The 15,729-nt window shown below is 52.5% G+C and overlaps 4 non-coding genes across 4 annotated transcripts; 3 read left to right on the top strand and 1 right to left on the bottom strand.

Annotated features, from left to right (window-relative positions):
- Positions 1–5,194: 5,194 nt before the first annotated feature.
- TRNAA-AGC (transfer RNA alanine (anticodon AGC)) lies at positions 5,195–5,267 on the bottom strand. The gene has a single exon. It is a non-coding gene; the product is annotated as a tRNA-Ala (tRNA).
- Positions 5,268–9,840: 4,573 nt separating this feature from the next.
- TRNAI-AAU (transfer RNA isoleucine (anticodon AAU)) lies at positions 9,841–9,914 on the top strand. Its single transcript has one exon. It is a non-coding gene; the product is annotated as a tRNA-Ile (tRNA).
- Positions 9,915–13,956: 4,042 nt separating this feature from the next.
- On the top strand, positions 13,957–14,029 carry TRNAR-UCU (transfer RNA arginine (anticodon UCU)). The gene has a single exon. It is a non-coding gene; the product is annotated as a tRNA-Arg (tRNA).
- Positions 14,030–15,133: 1,104 nt separating this feature from the next.
- Positions 15,134–15,207, top strand: TRNAI-AAU (transfer RNA isoleucine (anticodon AAU)). Its single transcript has one exon. It is a non-coding gene; the product is annotated as a tRNA-Ile (tRNA).
- Positions 15,208–15,729: the final 522 nt, after the last annotated feature.

Raw genomic sequence — 15,729 nt, 5'->3', positions numbered from 1 at the left:
CAGCTCTAAGCTACTGGATGAGGAAGAGAGCGGCCAGGCCGGTGGGTTGCTGAACCAGGGGACAGGACAGACCAGCAGGAACTGGTGGAGTGACAAGAAAGTCCACAACTAGCTTAACTGTTTTCCAGCCAACAAAGCCCAGTGCAGGTTTGTCATGTCACTGGTGGCGGAAGATGGTGGAGCTTCGGAGGGGCCCCGTCCCCCTAGTAAAACAGTGGCTGGCTCAATGGGAGGAGAAGACAGGAGGGTTTCAGCCACAGCAGTGGCCTCCCTTAGAGCAAATCAGGTGTACATAGAAGCAAGGCCCCTTTGGCTTCATGAAAGGGGAGGGCTTTGGATCAGTGGGGGATGCAGGCCAATTACTGGGAGGGTCCCTAAAAAGTGAGATAATGGAGGAGGCATTCTGGTGGGACTGATTTATCCAGCATGAGGAAAAAGCCCTCACTCAGGTGCACCTGCGGAAAAGAAAACCAAGACCCTGGAGAAAGAGAGATTTCCAGCAAACCTCTGTGCTACCAGGAGGTCCCACATTGACTTGAACTGAGATGAAAAGATTCAGAGTTCTAAATGCTGTCCACTTCACCCTGAGACCTGACATTTGAATCTTTTCTGGGCACCTGTGACTCTTCATTGACTGGTACCGTGCACTCCTTAGCTAGCCATATTGTCATGTGCTCATTCTTTCTGAGAAAAATAGAGTTGCCTTCACAGAGTAACAAATCTCTCAGAGGTGGAGCGTTTGACTTCAGCTGAAGAGGTGCCACATTTCAGGTGGTTTTCTTCAGGAAAATATATTTTCACCTCCATCTCCAGAACATTCAGGTTTTGCCATGGATGTCTGAAATGGACTTCAATTCTTAAAATTTTCCTCTGCAAATGTACCAGCACTGAGGAAATCTGTCCCTCAGCTGAGATCAGTTCCCAGCCTGCAAGGCTCAGGTTTCTGTTCCATCGAACACACAAGTGGTGGCTGAAGAAAGGACCAACACAGCAGAGAAAAGGCCCTGACAGATCCCAGCTGCAGAGCACCATGCATTGGCCCAGAGCCTCCAAAGCAAGACATGAATGAGCCAGGTTAACCCCAGACCCACAGCCAGGGGTCAGGAACTTTCCTTGAGAATGAAAGAATGAGCAGTCCATGCAGTGACTCCTGCCCCAAAAGACTCATTTATGAGTAAACCCCGGGGTTCCCACAGAGGCCAGAGTGTAGAGGGAGAGGGGTTTCTAACCTGGAACAGCTGCCTGGCATGTCCCCTGCTGCTCAGATAGACCACAAAATAGAACCTAGATCAAGAACAAACACTGAGAGCAAAAAACCACATGAAGAGACCACAAAAACTTTCAGTCCTCAGAATGCACCAAACCAATCCTCCCAACACAGGCTTGCAAGGATAAAGGTGGCCAGCGAGGCTGAATCACTGCCCAGGCTGCACCTGCAGGAAGAGGCTGGGAGCAGAGATTGTCAGCAGGAGCAGAAGGGGCTATAAGTCAGGGATGGAAGCTGGTAACATGAAGGCTGCAGGTAAAGGGCAGCCCCTTGCAGGGCTGAGTGTTCATAGCCAGCACAGCTAAGTGAAGGGGAGTTGTAGGAAGCAGTCCAGGAAAGGAGAAGGGAAAGCTGAGAAGGGAAAGCCCAGAAGTGCCAGATGTGGAGTCCATGCTGAGCTGCAACCAGAAGGAGGGATTCCTCCAACAGTCACAGAGGTGTGGCATAGATCTGGCTTGTGGCAGGGAACAAGAGGACTACCTGGGTCACTGTGGGAGTGACAGTGAATTAAAGGACTGTAGCCCAGAAAGGGGGAAATACCAAGTCATCCAGAAAAAGGCAGAGGCAGAAGCTGGACGTTTGTGGCTTCTGCCAGCAGGTTGTGCTGTCCCAATGACCAGGAGGGACATAGATGTTGGGAGCACATCTTGACAGAGTAATGCCTGAGCTGAGCCATCCAGTAGCAAAAGGCTGCTTCATCATCCTGAGCAAATGAACAGAGGGAAAACATGCAAAGAGACATCAGTCCCCCCAAATGTCTGGGTAAGATATCAGAGAAAGGCAGAAGAAGGGCTTGAGCCCAGGAGCTCTCCCACCCCTAGAACAACAAGCCACCAACAGCCAGTGCTCTGATAAGTACTGCACCTAACTTCACCTTTGCAAGGTCATTTCCAAGCTTTCTTCACAGCCCTGAAGCAAGAAACCAACTTCCCACTCGGAACAGGTCACAAACCACTCTGTCAAAACAAAAGTCAGTCAAGTAGCACTTTAAGGAATTGCAAAATAATTCCTGAGGTGAGCTTTCATGGGACAGACCCACTTCTTCAGACCACAGCCAAACCAGAAGAGACTCGATATGTCAGGCAAACAGAACCAAAAACAGTAGTCAAGGAGGACAAATCAGAAAAACATGTTCAAGGTGAGCAAATCAGAGAGTAGAAGAGTATGGGGGGGCAGGGAGGTCAAGAATTAGATTAAGCCAAGTATGCAAACGAGCCCCTTTAGTGACTCAGAAAATATCCATCCCGGTTCAAACCACGTGTTAATGGGCCAAATTCGAATATTAAAGACAACTCAGCTGTTTCCTTTTGAATAGAGGTGCGAAAATTTTTTTTCAGTAACATGCATACTCTTAAGTCATTAATAGAATGGTCCACCACATTAAAAGGTTGACGAACTGGTTTGTGGATCCGGAGTGTTTTGATCTTTGTTTTGTGCCCATTAACCCTTTGTCTAAGGGACTTAGAAGTCTGTCCAATATACAAAGCATCTGAGCATTGTTGGCGCATGTTGGTAAGAGAAACGCAGGGAACACAAAGTCAGGGAGAGCAGCAAACACACTCTGTGGCGGGAGCATCAGGGAGTTCAGCTCAAGACTTCTTGCTCCCTGAGCAACACTCGGCCTTGCAAAACTCATCTTTGGAGGAAAAGCAAACATCACATATCACAGTATTAGACAAAAACAAAACCAACCAACCCCCGCCACACAAACGCCAGCTGCACTTGACTTCTCCTTGCCAAAGCCTTCCCCACCCTTCCTCCTGCCTGGAGGGAGATTCAGTTGGTGCTGCTGGGCTCAGTCATTCACAGCTCTGCCTGGTCTGCGTGACCCCACTCAGCACAAGCTGAGCTTCCTTCTTATAAGGAGATCCTTCCTTATTAGATCCAAATGCCACCAAAGCTGGGCAGCCCAAAGTGTTGGGGCTGGCAGGGAGTCAGGTGTGGGCACATAGCAGAGCTTTATCTGATATTTTGAGGAAAGAAGTAGAAAGAGTAGTGGTACGACTATAGAAAAACAAATTCTCGAGAAATAAGATCGTGCGAGAGATGATCAAATACAGCACAGAAAGTACGTGTCAGGAAATACACCGACTATGTGAGATTGCATGGAAGGAAGGAAAGTCCACTGAGGAATGGACAACAACCGCGCTGGCGACAATACACAAGAAAGGCAGTGCACAGAAGGTTTGCCCTAACAAGTCATCTAGGCAAGCTACTGCTGATGATACTGATGGAGAGATTGAGATCAAAAAGAAAAGAACATCTAACAGGCAAGCAGGTGGGATTTGGGAAAGATAAAAGGACCATACAGCAAATATAGATGCTAAGATTAATAGCAGAGAAACCTCGCTGAAAGAACATCTGCAACTGCTTCATTGATTGGGAAGGAGGCTCTTGAAGAGTTCCACCAGAATTTCAAGTTTCTACCCGACCATCAACCTTAGTCTGGACCAGTCCACAAAAGTGATCCACTTCCTGCACACTACTACAACTGTGCAGATAAGCGATGGTCACTTAAATACCACCCTATACTGAAAACCCACAGACCTCTTTGCTTATCTATACGCCTCCAGATTCCATCCAGAGGAGACTACACGATCCATTGTATACAGCCAGGCACTAAGGCACAACCATATTTGCTCTGAGCCATCAGAGACAAACATCTACAAGACCTTTACCAAGCTTTCCTCAAACTACAATATCCACCAAAGGAAGTGAGGAAACAGATTGAGAGAGCCAGACGGGTACCCAGAAGCCACCTGCTGCAAGTGGTCTCACAAGGAAAACAAGAGAACACCACTGGCCATCTCACATACAGCCACTACTTTAGACCTCTCCAACGCATCATCCATGATCTGCAAACCATCCTGGACAATGACTCTTCACTCTCACAGCCCTTGAGAGGCAGGCCTGTCCTCGCCTACAGACAGCCTGCCAAACTAAAACAACTCCTCACCACCAACTAAAGATCACAACATAGTAACTCTAAACCGGGAACCAAGCCCTGCAAGAAACCTTGCTGCCAGTTCTTCTCGCATATCTACACCACGAATATCCTCACAGGACCTAACAGCAACCACACCATCAGGGGCTCCTTTACCTGCACATCTACTAATATAATAGATACCATCGGGCACCAGAAATACCCCACTGCAATTTACATTGGCCAAACTGGACAGTCTCTATCTGAAAAACTAAATGGACATAAACCAGACATCAGAAAGGGTAATGGAAACAAACCTGTGGGAGAGCACTTCAATCTCCCTGGACACTCAGGAACAGATTTAAAAGTTGCAGTCCTACAACAAAGACATTTTAAAAATTAAATGGAGAGAGAAATCTCTGAGCTGCAATTTATTTGCAAATTTAACTCCATCAACCAAGGATTAAACAGAGACTGGGACTTTCTGGCTCCTTCCAAAAGCAGCTTCTCTGCCCTGGGTGTTAACAGCTCCACATTAGACTCTGACAATGGGCCACATCCCCCTGTGTGATCTGACTTACTTTTTCCTCTTTTGATCCAAACTATTGATCATGGGCCATTTCCACCTGGACAGAATAGACCTTGTCAGCTCTGGCCCTCCCTTTTACTGGGACCCCACTCTTGGTGTTAGGAGAATCATACCCACACCAACTGAGCGAGCCAGCCTGCACAGTGACAGCTCACAAGGGCCCTTTCAGAAAGGAGCAAGAGGCAGCTGCAGGGTCCCTGGGGGCTCTGGAATTAGCTTGTTACCCCTCCTCCACAGCTCAGAATCCCCACAGCAGGTGGGAGAGAAGATGGTCCAAGTGCTCTTTTGTGCCCTTGCACACAGCTGAGCACAGGCACCTCCAAATGGCCCCTCTCCATGGAGAGCTTCCTGGAGAGCAGCCAAGAAGAAGGAAGTGGGGAGGGGTCTCCTGTTGCCTTGTGGGGAAAGTCTGCACTGGAGAATGTGGGTATCGATCCCACTACCTCTTGCATGCTAAGCAAGCGCTCTACCATTTGAGCTAATTCCCCTCTGGGTAAGAAAATGCTCTGCCCCAGCCACCTTATTGTTGAGTCCATATGTCCCTGCAGCTCCCCTGACTCCTTTCCTAAGATGACACTTGTAAAACCAGTTCCAACCAGCTGGCTGAGCGGTTTCGACATTGGTGATAATAACGTCATGGTGATGGCTTCAAGCTCCAGGTGAGCCTTTGGGGCATCTTGACTAAGTGGCCTGGCTACTATGGATGGGGAGGTTCCAGCACGCACAGGGAGTTGTGCAGGTCCAGCCTTGTGGGAGGGCTCTATGGGAATCCCTGCCTGCATCACAATGCCACTGCCGGGGGGTGCTGGTGGGTACTTTCTAATAGCTCTGGCTCGTAAACACACCAAGATGGGGCACTCCAAAAACAGCTCTAGAAATAAATCACACACGTGGCCAGTAATTAAAAGCATAAAAATATGCCCCAGAGCCCCAATGTGAACCCCTCCTCCCACAGACACTGACTGTCCTTGATCTCCTCTGCAGCTACTCTCAGAAATAAAGCATCTGCCAAAGCACCACATGTTACAGACCTCTGCAGTTCACAGGGCCACCCCTGTTGCATGTATATCACCTGCCCATGTAGATCTGAGAAACTCTGAGCTCAGGGAGGTGACACAGGCAGTGGAACCTGGTCAGAGGCCACCAGGCACTGCAAAGCCAGGCTGCCAGGCACCAGCAGCCCCAGGCAGTGGCATTGTGATGCAGGCAGGGATTCCCATAGAGCCCTCCCACAAGGCTGGCACTGCACAGATCCCTGTGTGTGCTGGAACCTCCCCATCCACAGTAGCCAGGCCACTTAGTCAAGAGGCCCCAAGGGCTCACATAGAGCTTGAAACCGTCACCATGGCATAATTAGCAGCTGTGTCTAAAGAGCTCAGCCAGCCAGCTGGTAGGAACTGGGCTAACAAGGGTCATCTTTGGACAGGAGCCGGGGAGCTGCAGGGACGTATGGAGTCAGCAATGAGGTGACTGGGGCAGAACATCCCATTTTCTAGAGGGTGTTCGCTCAAATAGTAGAGCGCTTGCTCAGCCTGCACAAAGTAGTGGGATCAATACCCGCATTCTCCCATAAAACTGCTGTCCTTGTAACTTCCTGCCCAAGGAATCAAGGGGAGCTGCTTTTGCGGCCCACCCGCCGGAAGCTCACAATGTACAGGGGGTTTGGGTCTGTCTGTGTTGAGCGATGTGCACTGGCACAAGAGAGCACTATCATCATCTTGTCTCCCAGCTGGTGGGAAGAGGAAGTGCTCTCACGTGCAGGCTGGATTTGAAAGAGGAAGTCAGGGCCATGGGCTGCCTCAGGTGAGAGAAAGTGGTGATGCACAGGTGAGCCATGTACTGATGAGGGAGATACCCCTGGAGCAGGTAGGAACAAGTTGCAGGTGGGTCATTTTGGAGGGCAGGTTTAGCACTGCACATGCAGAAGGTTCTGGAGTTGGGGTGACAGCTGTGGGGTCTGCTCCTGTGGGCTCTGTGTCTGTGGTAGGAGAGCAGCCAGGGCAGCTGCTGCTCCAAGGCCATGTGCTCTGGGTGAGCTGGGAGCAGCTGAGCTCAGGAGCAGGCAGCAGACTGGGGTCCCTCCAAAGGAAGCACATTGCAGCAGGGGCTGATGTTGTTACCCCTCTGCCAGGGAACATGGGCCATGTTAATGTCGTGCTCAGGGGAAGAGAGGGAGGGGACAGGCAGGGTCCGAGGGGAAACCTGGGAGGGGCCTAGGACAGCGGGTGAGGGGCAGCAGGGTCTGAGGGAATTCCTAGCCAGGCCTCAGGGCTGTGGGGAAAGGGAGACGCAGCCTGAGGGGGAGATTCCAGGTTGGGGTTCAGGGTGGTGGGGGAGGGGCTGAGGGGATGCCTGGGTGGGATGCTGAGCAGTGGGGGAGGGACAACAATCTCACTCCAGGAACCACACTGCACCTACAGCTGCCTGTTGCTCCTTTCTGAAAGGGCCCTTGTGAGCTGTTTCTCTGTAGCTTGGATAGTTTACGTGGGTAGCACATGGTGCTCATAAAACCAAGGGGTCGAGCCCTTGCTAGCCAGTAGACAAGTGCAGGGTGTTCCTCTGTTACCCTTTGCTGCACTGCTATAGGCAGCAGTGTCCAAAGACATGAAGGAAGTTGAGTGGCTTCTGGAGACCTGACCAGAGTCTTGCTCAGGAGGCTTCACTCTGCTTTGCAGGGAGGAGCCCTGACCTTTATTCCCTTCACTCCATTATCCTTCCTAATGCCCCTTCACTGGGGTGCTAATGAGTGACAACCTGACCTGCAGGGCTTGTTATCTTCTGAGCAGCTGCTGCTGTGCCTGTCACAGCCCTGGATTTATAAGGGGGTTCTACACAACAAAGTTATTTCAAAAAAACTATCCCAGCCTCTGCACAAGGCAACCGCTGCTTTGAAATAATTCAGAAATAAATAGGGGACAGCTTATTTTGAAATGGGTAAACCTCCTTGTACAAGTACAAGTACAAGTACAAGTAATGGCAACAATGTGGAAACAGGGGCTGCGAAGACAGGGGTAAAACCAATTTTGAAATAAGCCATAGTGTGTCCACTGGCTGCATCTGAAATTAGCTTCCTGTGTGTAGATGCAGTATTAGGAAATCTTGGTCTTGCCACTCACTGATGCTGCAGTTCTCCCAAACACTTAAAGCAACCAGAGTAATATTACCTAGAGTAAACCTCCTTTAACCAATCGTCTGGATCAGACTCTGACCCTCCCCACACAGACGCTGCCGTCCAGCGCAGTTAGTCGTGGGAAAGGAGAATGGGCCAAAGTGGATCCTCCTTGCGCTCACGTTCCTCACCATGAATTCTCTCCCCAGCCTCCGGGGCAGAGCTCTCAAGAAGGAGACTCCCTGAGGCAAAGCCCTGGGGGGTCTCTGAGATGGCCCCGGCCCTGCAGCCTGTCCCACCTGGCCATTGTGCTGGACTGTCTGTGAGGTCACCACCTCCCCACCTCCTTTAACCAATCATCTGAGGTTCTTCCAAAGGCCCTTGTGATGTCACAGACACACCCACCAGTGCCCTGCAGGGCTCATGTCCTGCCCCTGGCAGCCCCCTCTGCAAACGCACCCCAAGGGTCTGCAACAAAAAAGGCACATAAAAAATAGAAAAACCCCTAACTCCTCCCATCCTCAGTGTCCTGTGGGATCCTGTACTGGGGCAGGTGGGGAGAGAGGAGGGGAGACTGGTGGTTTCTGACCTGTCCACTGCAGAGGGCACAATAAGTGAAAGGAACATTTTAACTCCTCCCGTCCTCAATGTCCTCTGGGCAGCAACTCCAGCTTCCCTCTGGCACAATGTCTGTGCTGGGGAATGGGAAGGTGTTGTTGTGGACAGTCCAGCCGTGTGCGTTGGCCCCACAAAGACACATTTCTTTAAAGTGCAACAAGACCATTTTTTTGGTTTAAGATACAGACTGACACCGTTACCTCCCTATCAGCAAGCAGTGACATAATAAGGTGGCTTAGCTGGCTAACGTACCTGACTAATAAACAGGAGATCATGGATTCAGCTCCCGGTGGTGCTTTGTTGTAGGTCTTTCTTAATGTTTCCCTACGTCTGGCTGGGGAGCAGAGAAGACCTCCCTTGGCAATCTCTCTCCCTGCTGGGGAAGGTAAAGGCTGATGGAAAAGGAGCGTTGGAAAGAATCTAGTCACAGCCTGGAGCTCGGGAAAAGGCAGTTGTGATGGGTGTGGGGAAGGTGCTGCTGTGGCTGCCAGAAGAGAGTCTGTGCCTCACAGCTTTGTGGTTCTGGGGAGGCCTGTGCCAGCCAGCTCCTCCAGCACGTTTGTAACACAGACACAATTCCCTGTCAGCAGGAGCTCTGTTCTGCCCTGTCTGCGGGAGCAGCTCCTGTCCTTACTTGGCTCTGCAGAGACACTCCCCAGCCCTGTCCCTGCACACCATGTGCACACACTAGTGCGTGACAGGGGGCGTCTCACTCCCAGGCCCACCCAGCTGTGCCCCCACCCCAGCGGTAATTCACCTCTCACCCCAGCTGTCCCCAGTGCTGACCTGACACACCTGAGATCCCTCTTGTAGCTTCCTTTTGCTTCCTCACCAACATTTCCTAACCTTGCTGGGAAGCAAAACCCCTGCAGTGGACATGAATTGTGCAGGTGGGAGACGCTCTGACACAGCCCCTGGGCAGGGCCCAAGGTTTCAGCTGGTGACTGTGCAGTGCAGAGGGAGGAGGAGTTTGGGTGCCAGCGGGAAGAGGTGGCAGGTGTGAAGGGGAACCCGGGCAGGGCTTGTGGCTGAGGGAGGAGGGGAAAAGGGCAGTGGGGGGGTTGGCAGGGTCTGAGGGGACAAGGGGATCAGGGCACTGGGGAGGGGTGGGAGAGACAGGATCAGAGGGATCCACTGCAGGGCCCAGGACAGCTGGCAAGGGGCAGCCGGGGCTGAGGGAACCCCCAGCTGGGCTCAGAGCAGTGGGGGATGGGTGAGAGAGTCTGAAAGGGGAGGCCAGGCTGGTGGGGGAGGGGAGGAAATCTCCGTTCAGTGGCCCTGCAGCTGCCTGTTGCTCATTTCCAAAAAGGCCCCTTGTGAAACCCTTTGCATCTGGCCGGCTAGCTCAGTTGGTCAGAGCGTGGTGCTAATAATGCCAAGGTCATGGGTTCAAGCCCCATGCTGGCCATGGGCAGGTCTTTTCCGCTTTCCTTCTTGTGGCTGCTTTGGGCAGGAGGCCAAAAGAGCTGAAGGAACCAGGCTGAGAGGCTGGCAGGGAGCAAGTGGGAGTCACCACCCAAGGGAAGGGCTGCAGAGTGGTCCTGTGTGAGGTGAGGTTCCCCAGATTCCCAACTCTGCAACACATGCCTCCCACAGGAAGGAGCAGCAGGAGCCCTCTGCCAAGGGCATCAGCCCCCTGAAGCAGCTCCATTGGCTTTCTCTGCTCCCCATCTCCCCCCAAAAGCCTTTGGCCTCACAGGCTCCCTCCCTGGACACCTGCTTCTGCAGCACCACAGGCCCAGCTAACTCACCAGTGGTGCCAGTCCCTGCCTGCCCTGCTCCTCTTCCTGCATGAGTTCTGCTTCTTCACTCAGGTCCCCCAGCTGCTGCTCTGGTGGGCTGAGGGCTGGGGAAGGCAGAGGAAGGGCCCTGGGGGGTGGGGTGCAGACGTACAAGGAGCAGGCCCTGGAGGAAGTCCATGATGAGCAGCTTTGACCATGGGAGCTCAGGAGAGGGGCCGAGAGGTACAAGTGACAGGATGGGTGGGTGGATCTCTGCAGAGGTGGGGTTGGCTGAGAGTCCTTGGGGAACGGGGAGAGGCCTGTGGGGAGGAGAGGAGAGAGCAGCAGGCAGCTGGCAGCAGAGCTCAGGGGAAGAGGCAGAGCTGGGATAGGAAGAGGTGAAATGGGAGCAGGAGCACAGGTGGCCTCAGAGGGAACAGGCCAAGCAAACCAGATCCCCTCCCACTCCTCAGGAGCTTCCAGCACTGGCACCAGCCTCCCCCGTGCAGCTGTCACAGGCCACAGTGGACATTCTGGTGCTTTACATGATGCTGACAGGCACTGACCAGAGAGGTGCAGAGTTATTTCAGAAGAGTTTATTCCAGAATTATTCCTCCAAAATAATCTAGTTCACAATGATGCCTTCACGCCACAAGGCAGCCCCAGAATAAACAAAACATATTTCCAAATGGCACCTCCATGCACAGCAGAGCCTGTCTGTGAATAGAGACCCTGGAGGCCATGCTGGGGATGTCACTGCACAGCAGCGTTGTTTTGGAACACACTGTTCTTGAATAACTTATTTTTTAATAGCCCCAATTACCTGCCTATGCAGCCCCATTCCAAAATCTCTGTTCTGGAATTGGCACCGTTGGAGGAGAATGAGGTTTACTGCCTTGCAAAGAGCTGTCTGTTATTTCTATATTATTTCAGTTACCTGCCCAGCTCTCTCAGGGTTAGGACCTTATTTGGAGGCTTCAGGGTTTGAGTCCCAGGCTGGGAAAGCTGCATTCACCTTGCCTTGTGCATCAGGAACCCAAGAACCCTGCCCATGCCTGGGGCCACGTGCTGGGTCCCAGACTGTCAGGTGAAACCTGAGAAAGTTAAAGAAAGCACCATCCTGGCCTTCTGCAGCCTGCTGTGATCGAACAGGGGTTCGTACTCCACATTGTGGCTGCAGCAACCTGGTTTCAAACGCAGGTCACAGCAGTAACAGTCCAGTATTTGAGTCGTGTTGCTTTTATTTCACCAGGAGGATGATGAAATACTGCAATGCTTTACCTAGACAGGTGTTGCAATCTTCATCCCTAGAGGTTTTCCAGTCCTGGCTTGAACAAACCCTGGCTGGGATGATTTAGTTGGGGCTCTGTGCTGCTTCCCTCTCTGATCCAATGCGTGAGAGAAAGCGAGGTGACTCATGATGCCTGCTGGATCCAGGTCTTTGGCTGAGCTGGCTGGAGGGGTTGGGGCAATTGGTTGGTGCTGAAGAACTAGGCGGTGTGCCCAGAGATCCCTAGAGGGCTCATGCTGGTGTGATCTGGTGAGACTGCCCATGTAGCTCAGCAAAACTCTGGGTCCAGGGAGGTGACCCAGCCAGCAGCAGCTGTTCAGAGGACACCAGGCACTGCAAAGCCAGGCTGCCAGACCCCAGCAGCACCAGGCAGTGGCATTGTGATGCAGGCAGTGATGCCCATAGAGCCCTCCCACAAGGCTGGGCTGCCTCTGGTGAGAGAACGTGGTGATGCACATGTGACCCATGCACCTGACAGGGAGACGCCCCTGGAGGGGACGGGGGGGAGTTGTATCTGCATCACTTTCGGTGGGCAGGTTTAGCAGGCAGAAGGTTCTGGAGCTGGGGTGACTCCTGTGGGCTCTGTGTCTGTGGTAGGAGAGCAGACAGGGCAGCTGCTGATCCAAGGCCACGTGGTCTGGGTGAGCTGGGAGCAGCTGAGCTCAGGAGCAGGCAGCAGACTGGGGTCCCTCCGTCAGAAGCAAGTTGCAGAATGTGGAGATGGTGTTACCCTCTGCCAGGGAACATGGGCCGTGTGCCCTGCTCTCAGCTGAAGAGGGAGGGGATAGTCAGGGTCTGAGGTGAAACCTAGCAGGAGGCTTCACTCTGCTTTGCTGGGAGGGTCTCTGTCCTTTATTCCCTTCACTCCATTCCCATTCCTAATACCCCTTCACTGCGGTGCTGATGAGTGACCGCCTGACCTGCAGTGCTGGGTGTCTTCTGAGCAGCTGCTGCTGTGCCTGTCTTGTTTTGAACTACATATTCAGCACCTCATTAGCATGCGGGTGGCCGTGGCACTTCGACAATGACGCGGCTCGCGGCTGCGCGACTCATCCAGACAGGGATCCTTTTCCAAAGGACCCCGGCTACTTCGAAGTACCCTTATTCCTGTCCGCTCATATGCTCAAGTTTTATGAAGGGGTGAGTGTAGACAAGTCTGAAGTGATGTGTCAGGGCCTGCACAGACTGGGAAGACCTGTAAGAAGGGGCTTTTGAAGCGGGTAGGGAGAATGTTTGGGTGTGTGGATTGGCTCTTTCTAGTATAGGACGGCTAAGCCTGAGAGGCAAAGGGCACTGCTCCATCTGCTTGAGCGGGGACACTTACTTGAGGCTTGGTTGTGAACTCTGGGTGTGGTATTTTCCCAAGCTTATGCCAGATGACTTTTCTGCCTCTTTCATTAAAAGCTCATTTTCTCCACTCAGACTCTGTGCTTGTGAGTGGGGAAGCATTGCCCCTGCGAGGCACCCAGGGCTGTGCAAATTTCCCAGGCTCCTGGGTGGGGGCTTGAGCCAGTTCTATGTGAGATAAATGAAAAAGGGACCCCTAGATTTTGAAACAGGCCCTGGTTGCTGCTGTTTCATTCAGATGAAAGGCTTACACTACACAGCTGTAGACCCTCTTGTCAGACTGAGCTCCTTCATGAGTTCCTCAGTAAATCAAAGGGCTGACTATCCTCCAGTCTCTTTCATAGAGTACTGGAAGTGGAAGGGACCTCACGAGGTCAACAGGCCCAGTTTCCTGCACGTTTCCTTTCATAGACTCCCCAAACGTCAATCAAAACTGCAGCAGCTTCGATGAAACATTAAAAAGCATTTATTCCCCACAAAAAGATCAGTTGCATGTGTTTCCAGGTGGTATTGGTGCAGGAGTCCAGAACTGTTACAAGAGAAAGAAAAGAGAAATTCCAGTCTAATTCCTAAATGTGCTCACGCTGAGCCAGATTGGAAGGTTTCCCTTCCCCATAACTTCTAGAAGTTTGTGCTTCCTGGGATGCTTTTCCAGTCAGGCCACATCAAAAGTTTCTTTGTCTTTCCAACATTGTTGCTGCCTTCAGTGTAGGTACAGGAGGAGAGGAGAAATGATCCTGTCAATGTCCCTTACTTTACACGCTCCTTTGGGTGCCAGAAAGATCCTCGGTGTGTGTCAGAGCCAAACAGCTCATGGTGTCAAGCCCATTGATCAGCTGCCTTTCATGGCCATTGTGAACCTGTTGCCCACATGTCCCTTCCTGGTGAATGGCCAGGGATGGTAACTGAACATCTAGCTGGGTGCGGGTCACTGCTTTGTTGCTACTGCAGAGTTAGTGCGTGGGCATTTCTCAGATTCACAACAAAGAAAGAACAAAGACAAAGAAAGAGCAAATGTTTTGTCTTCCTTGGTGAGAAATGTACATTTTTGAGAGAGAATTTTATCCCTCGTTGCTTCCCTTGGTTTGTGTACCCCAGTGGCCTAATGGATAAGGCATTGGCCTTCTAAGCCAAGGATTGTGGGTTCAAATCCCATCTGGGGTGAAGTATCTGTAGTAAGTACAGGCCCAGCCTTAGCTTAGGCCTGAACCAAAGTAATGGTCAAAACTCTGCTAACAGAAAGCAAAGTGCATCTGTAAGCAAAAGGAATGCAGTGCTCTCAGAAGTTGGCAAGAAGAGGGTTGATGTTGAAAAAACCTGTCTACTTGGTGTGTTGAAACAGGAACATGGTAACAGAACTCCTGACCCTGGAGCATTCCACAGATCAGAAAGAACAGGCTGACCCATCCCAATGACAGGGGCGAAAGGGTAATATGATGGATAGAGTTTTGTTCAAACCACCATGTACAAGGTGAGAGGCGGCGCCTGACTATGTAGAAGGGCTGTACCTCAATAGGTCAGGAGTGATGAGTAAGCTGTTTCTACCTGTGTATAAGAATGTAATCGTGGGATGTGGTCTGGGTCCGGCCGAGGGGGCAGTAGAAAGTCCTGCCACTAACCGAGCCGAGTCCATTGACCGTGGGTGCATATTTGTAGTATGCCCTGACTTAGACTAAGAAATCTACAGGGAACTACTACTGTATCCAATACGGCAATAAACCTGGCCGACGTGCCTCTTGTAGCTTCCTTTTGCTTCCTCCCCAACATTTCCTAACCTTGCTGGGAAGCAAACCCCCTGCAGTGGACATGAATTGTGCAGGTGGGAGACGTTCTGACACAGCCCCTGGGCAGGGCCCAAGGTTTCAGCTGGTTACTCTGCAGTGCAGAGGGAGGAGGAGTTTGGCTTCCAGGGGGGAGAGGTGGCAGGTGTGAAGGGGAACCCGGGCAGGGCTTGTGGCTGAGGGAGGAGGGGAAAAGGGCAGTGGGGGGGTCGGCAGGGTCTGAGGGGACAAGGGGATCAGGGCACTGGGGAGGGGTGGGAGAGACAGGATCTGAGGGACCCACTGCAGGGCCCAGGACAGCTGGCAAGGGGCAGCCGGGGTTGAGGGAACTCCAAGCTGGGCTCAGAGCAGTGGGGGATGGGTGAGAGAGTCTGAAAGGGGAGGCCAGGCTGGTGGGGGAGGGGAGGGGAGAAAATCCCTGTTCAGTGGCCCTGCAGCTGCCTGTTGCTCATTTCCAAAAAGGCCCCTTGTGAGACTTTTTGCAGCTGGCCAGCTAGCTCAGTTGGTCAGAGCGTGGTGCTAATAACGCCAAGGTCGTGGGTTCAAGCCCCATGCTGGCCATGGGCAGGTCTTTTCTGCTTTCCTTCTTGTGGCTGCTCTGGGCAGGAGGCCCAAAGAGCTGAAGGAACCAGGCTGAGAGGCTGGCAGGGAGCAAGTGGGAGTCACCACCTGAGGCAGAGGGAAGGGCTGCAGAGTGGGCCTGGGGGAGGTGAGCATCCCCAGATTCCCAGCTCTGCAGCACACACCTCCCACAGGAAGGAGCAGCAGGAGCCCTCTGCCAAGGGCAGCAGCTACAGCAGCTCCATGAGCTTTCTCTGCTCCCCATCTCCCCCCAAAGGACTTCTGGCCTCACAGGCTCCCTCCCTGGACACCTGCTACTGCAGCACCACAGGCCCAGGTAACTCACCAGTGGTGCCAGTCCCTGCCTGCCCTGCTCCTCTTCCTGCATGAGTTCTGCTTCTTCACTCAGGTCCCCCAGCTGCTGCTCTGGTGGGCAGAGGGCTGGGGAAGGCAGAGGAAGGGCCCTTGGGGGTGGGGTGCAGAAGCACAAGGAGCAGGCCCTGGAGGAAGTCCATGATGAGC

Source organism: Carettochelys insculpta, chromosome 33 (assembly GCF_033958435.1).
Source record: "Carettochelys insculpta isolate YL-2023 chromosome 33, ASM3395843v1, whole genome shotgun sequence".
Lineage (NCBI taxonomy): Eukaryota > Metazoa > Chordata > Testudines > Carettochelyidae > Carettochelys > Carettochelys insculpta.
This window is presented reverse-complemented; position numbering and strand designations above follow the sequence as displayed.